The sequence below is a fragment of the Chinchilla lanigera genome, unplaced genomic scaffold (genome assembly GCF_000276665.1).
Source record: "Chinchilla lanigera isolate Chin_1 unplaced genomic scaffold, ChiLan1.0 scaffold00105, whole genome shotgun sequence".
Lineage (NCBI taxonomy): Eukaryota > Metazoa > Chordata > Mammalia > Rodentia > Chinchillidae > Chinchilla > Chinchilla lanigera.
In genome coordinates this window covers 5,514,101-5,520,070 of record NW_004955506.1, presented here as the reverse complement: position 1 = coordinate 5,520,070, position 5,970 = coordinate 5,514,101, and the positions used below count along the sequence as shown (strand labels likewise).

Here is a 5,970-nt window from a genome sequence, read left to right as displayed (position 1 = left end):
AAACATCGGGGGTGATGGAAATGTTCTAAGAGAAGGGTGTGGAGGTGGTGGTCGCATCTTTCTAGGGTTCCTGAGAAGTCACTGCGTTGTGCACATGGTTGAGTGAAAGGTGCGCCTTTGTAAGGAGACGTGGCTAGATAGGGTTCTTTATGACGGCCTCGGACAGACCGGTCCGGGCAAGCGCTCATCCTCCCTTCTTGTGGTGAAGATTACGGAAAAGAGCACCCACAGCTGCGGCCAGCCCGCGGGGAGCCAATAAACGCCGCCTCTGCCAGTTGGGACGCGGCTGTCACCGAGTGCAGACCTGACTTCCCGGCCAGGTGGTGGCGCTCTCTGGCCTTTGCTGCTTCTTCAGGGTTCTGCCTCGGGCCTTTGCTGCCTCTTCTTTCTTTGGCTGTCTGTCTGTCTATCTATTTACCTTTCCCTGGTTAATTTTTCCAAACAAACAAAAGCCTATTTACAAATAAACTGATCTCCACGGGGTGGGCGTGGGTGGTGCAGGGCTGTGATTTCAGCACTCAGGAGGCTGAGGCAGGAGGATCACTGCAAGTCCAAGGCTAGCCTGGGTTGTACAGTGAGACCCTGTGTCCAAAATGAATAAATAAATAAAATAAAATGACCAGTCTATCAACTATTTAAATCTAAATGAAAAAAAAAACTCTTAAGGCACATTTGATATGTGGGTTGATTTTTTTTGATATGTGGGTTGAAAACATTCTTACATAATGACAGATTCATTTCTCTCTTCCCCCAAAACATGCGAGCACCAACGTTGCTCAAGAGCATTTAACATATTTATTTATATTTATTTATTTATTTATATTATTATTTTTCTTATTTCTTGAGACAGGGTTTTGCTCAGTCGTTTAGACTGGCCTCAAACATTGATCCTCCTGCCTCAGCCTTCCAACTGCTGGGATTACAGGCCTTCACCACCACGCAGGACACTTAACATTTTTACAAAATAAGAATGTAAAAATTAAGGAGTGAGGGGGAAAGTATTTTCAAAAGGAAATCTTTGGAAATCCATTTACTGCAAATAAAACATACTCACCATACTCCTGGCACACGTAAATGCTATTAGTGGGGACTCAGAAGTGGCAGAGCTCTAAACCAGGGATAGAAAATAAATGAAAGGTATTTCAGATGCAAAGGATAAAACAAGAGCCATTAAAGAATGAAGGAACCAACGCTACCGATTTAACGAGATGCAATGAACTAAACCGTGTGTTCCCCCCGCCCCCCGCGATGTTGGCGTTAGCTGTTTACACACACGAGTATTATTACCCTGCTTCTCACGTATCACCGTAATGGTTAGTTTTTACGCTCTAAAGAGAAGACTCTGGAGGGGAGAAGGTGCCGTAAGAGCCATCGCTGGTCCCCGTGCTTCCTCTCACCCCGCCATAGGAGCCCCTGGGGCTTGGAGCGGAGGCACAGTTTGGGGGCAACAGCTGCTTCGGGAGCTGCTGGAGATGATGCCGCCGCTGTTGACACGTTTCCTTATTTGACAACTAGAACGCAGCGCAATTTGGTTGTAACAGCAACAACAAAAGGTAGACTCTGTACAAGGTTCATAGTCACAACAGAGCATTGATTAGTTACGGTGTTTTTGTTATAGTGATTCTAGGAGCATTTACGTGGTTTTGTCATTGGACTATAGAGAGGGTCTGGAAAAGAAATGCAAAAAGCATGGAAGTTTTGTTCATCAGGAACGTTTCAAGTCAGGCGTAAGCAGGTTGGATACATAATGTTTAGAAATATGTGTTCAAAAACAAGCATTGGTCACTTTTTTTTTTTGTACAAAGGCCCAGTGCTGAGCCAGGCATGGTGGCACACATCTGTAATCCCAGCACTTGGGAGGCTGAGGATCATTTTGAGTTCAAGGTCAGCCTGGCTTACAAAGTGTGTTTAAAAGCAAACCTGAACTGCATAGTGAGACCCTGTCTCAAATAGACCAAAAAAAAAGAAAGAAAGAAAAAAATGACTTGGAAAATATATATCCTTGTATAAACTTCAAAAACTGATCATATGCTGGCCATGGTGGTGCATGCCTGTTATTCCCAGCACTTGGGAGCCAGAGGCAGGAAGACTGCTGTGAGTTTAAGGCCAGCCTGGCTTGCATAGTGAATTCTAGGCTAACCTGTACTCAGAAAACAGCAAAGAAACAAAAAAGTCCTATCTCTAAAAAACAATCAAACCATAAATAAAACAACAAAGAAAAACTGATCATACTAAAACAAGTTTAAAAAATAAATAATTAAAATGTCTCTCCAGCAGAGCTGGACAGGAAGCTGTCCTCATGGAGCCGTTTCTGTTGCTGCAGTAACTATAACTGGGGTTATTCTTTTCTAGGCAGGTTCCAGCCAACTGCTGTGTAGACGCTTTGGACTCAAGCCCATTTTGTGCTGTTTGGGATCCAGATTGAGGCTCCAGAAGACAGAAAGTAAACTACTGCCTCCTGGCTCCTCGGTGTCTTCAAATCAAAGCCACCCACTTGGGCAAGGTCGCTTTTATTTTATTTTATTTTATTTATTTATTTTTGGAATGGGGAATCGAACTCAGGACCTTGCGCTTGCCAGGCAGGCACCATGCCACTGAGCTATATCCCCCAGCCCCAAGGTTCCTTTTACAAATACAAAGGAATGCAAACCCGTAGTTTCTCCAAAAGCCTTTTTATTTATTTATTTATTTAGTTAGTTAGTCAGGTTTTTAGTTTTTTGAGGCAGGGTCTCACTGTGTAGTCCAGACTGGTCTTGAGCTCACTATGTAGTCCATGCCAGCCTCAAATGTATGGCAGTCCTCCTGCCTCAGCCTCCCGAGTGCTGGGATTATAGGCGTGTGCCACCACAACTAGCCAGAAGCCAGCTTTTTGATTAAAGGAGAAATGGTTGTCACCAGGAATTTCTGATTATAAACACTCTTTGGATCATACTGGCTAAAGAGGATGGGGGAATATATTTGTTGGGGCAGAACTGTAGTCGCTCCACATTGTTGGAGGAATTCCCTAGTAAATAGCAGGTCAGCCTCACAGAAGAGTAGAAATTCACGCGTTATTAAACTGGGGAGGTCCTACTTCGAGGACTAGAGCTCTTAAAAACTCTCTAGACACGGGCAAACCCTGCGTGTCAGCCCTTGGATCCTTGACATGACGATCTCTCATCAGTTCAGCTTGCGTGGTCTTGTTGGGGTTGGAGTTGGAGTTGAAAAGCAGATCAAGCTTGACATTCTGACCAGGAATGAAACATGGCTCCTCGAAAGGTCCCATAAACCTCACAAACACAGCAAGACATCTGGAAAAAGGAACTGTGACGTTTCTCTGTGGGCTCTTGAAGCCCGTTCTTGGACCGGGGGAGCAGGACAGGAACATGCCTCTTCAGGTGCCTGGAGAGGAAGGACAGCGACTGGAGGAGAACTGGCGGCCCTGCTGTCTCTGCCGCGCATGCGCCCAACTGTGCGTGCTCCAGGAGCTGCGCCTTGCGGGCTCCCCACAGGCAGCGGCCTCTCCCATCTGAGCTTCTTGCACAGGAGCAGCAGGTCCCGGAGTTCCTGTCCCGGCAGCTGCACTGGGTCTCCGTGCGGTCAGTGAATGTCTTCAATCCTGGCACGGGCTTTGACCACCTCCCCACGCTGCAGGACCCCGGCAGCCTAGCTGTCCCCGGTGCAGAGCCTATGCCTCTGGATGGGTGAGGTACTGGCCCTGCGCGGCCGATGCAAACACAGCGAGACCTTGGTTTGTAAGCACAATTTGTTCCGAAAACGTGCTTGTCATCCGAAGCACTTGTACATCACAGCAAATTTCCTCATAAGGAATAATGGAAACCCAAATGCTTCGCTCCACAACCCAAAAATATTCATATACAAATCATTACAAGGCTGTAATACAGTACAAAACAATAAAGAATATACAAAATAAAAGGAAAAAAATCAACCTGCACTTACCTTTGGAAACCTTTGAGGCTGGTGTGAGGGAGACAGTGAGGAGTGTCATTGTTAGGATGACAGCTTTCACTATCACTAATGAAATCACTGCTATCTACCGGCTCCAGGGGAATCTTTTTTCTTTTCGAGCTGCTTTAACCACCTGACCCAGGACGCTTGCTTTTGCCTCCTTTTGAGGATTTCACAGGTATGTGACATTGTGTTGTTAAACAGATTCATCTGTCCAGGACATAGCTCAGTGGCACAAGCACCTGCTTGGCAAGTGCAAGGTCCTGAGTTTGATTCCTGGCACTGAAAAACAACAAAAAACACATTCGTTGCTCGCATTGCTACTTCCTTATTGGAGTGCTGCTTTTTTCCAAAATTTTGCACTATTTCCTACATTTTACACACCTCCCTAATCTCATTTGAAGTGAGGGGTTCCTCCGCCTTTTTCTCCTCCTCCTCTGCAGACAAGATTTCCTGCATAACTTCTTGCTGTTGGGAGATGATCCCCATGATCCTGCAGATACAGACAGAGGGACAGGGAGAGAAGCCGCTGGCTCAGTTGTGATCATAAGACATCTTTTTTTTTTTTTTTTTTTTTTTGGTTTTTCTCCGGTACCGGGAACCGAACTCACGACCTTGCGCTTGCCAGGCAGGCGCTTTTGCCGCTGAGCTAAATCCCCACCCCCTCTTTTTTTTTTTTTTAAGACATGGTCTTGCTTTGTAGTTCAGCTTGGCCTTGAACTCATTATGTAGGCCAGGCTGGTCTCGAACTCACAGCAGTCCTCCTGCCTTAGCCTCCTAAGTGCTGAGATTACAGGCGTGTGTCACCACACCCATTTTGACATCCTCTTGCTTGCTGCTTTAAACCACATAAAAGAAGGAGGGGGTCCCTAGCTGGAGTCTTCCTTCTGGATCTCCGTGTTGCTGGATCTGCTCATCAGGACGATTTCTCAGTGGAGGTGGACTGTGCAAGGCCAGGTTGTGACTGAGCGTGTAACTGGGCAGTCTGTACTGGCAGGGTGGATGTTCACACAGTGTCACGTGATAGCTTGGTAAGTTTTACAGCTATGGCGATATCTACTGTACCCCTTCTCTTTCTGTTCATAATTCTCACAAAAAAAAGATGCTGAATCTCCTTTAAGACCAGACACACTGCATTCCTTGGAACCACTGGACACACCCTCCTCCTCCGTGTCCTCCTGGGCGGTGCGCATCTCCAGGGGCACTAGCTGGTGTGTGGGGTCGTTCTCCAAGCACACCTGGCTCGCTATCACACCACCCCTCCCCTGCCAGTGCAGATGTCCTCAGTAGGCTCAAGGGCCAGTTTCCATTTCTTCCACAGTGCCCAGCCCTGGATTTCCAAGCAAGAAGCTCTTGCTATGGCACTCCTCAGGAAACTCTCCCGGTCTTTGGTGTGAACATTATCTCTTGCTGTCACAGCCGTTCACACTCGGGACGTGATGGGCATGCACGTGCTCCAGCATCATCAAAGACGTCGGAGTGGGCGGGGGCTGTCCACGCCCTTTAGTAGCACTTTCAGTCTTGGAACAGATGTATCTGAACTCACCAGAGAATAATTTAACTCTCCCGGAAACTGCCTTGGACCACATCCCGTAGGCCACCTCAGGCAGGTCTGCGGTGTTTCTGGGCAGCCACAGCTCACGGGAAGGTGAAATGCCATTCACTTTGGCTTCCCTCGGCACCAAACCCTGGGACCGGACAGTGCTGCCCGCTGGGGGTGCTGCCAGCGCCGACCTGCAACCCCAGGCCTGCTCACTGCGGCTCAGAGGTGTGGCAGGATGAGGCAGGAGGCCAGCACAAAGCCTGCCCCCAGCGCAGCAGGTCCTCATGGCCTCCTCTTGGGCTATTTTATTTTACTTTCTTAAAATATTTTAAAACTTTATTTCATTGCAATCTGTACTCTGGTTGTAAATACCATTTAAGAATATAAATTGACTTTTAATTTATGAATTTACTTATTTTTAAGTTGACTTTTTAAGTAAGTATAATGTGCTTTATAATTTCCGGTATGTTGTGTATAAT

The 5,970-nt window shown here is 46.9% G+C and overlaps 1 pseudogene; it reads right to left on the bottom strand.

Annotated features, from left to right (window-relative positions):
- Window positions 1-1,328: 1,328 nt before the first annotated feature.
- On the bottom strand, window positions 1,329-3,988 carry LOC102027768 (annotated as a pseudogene).
- Window positions 3,989-5,970: the final 1,982 nt, after the last annotated feature.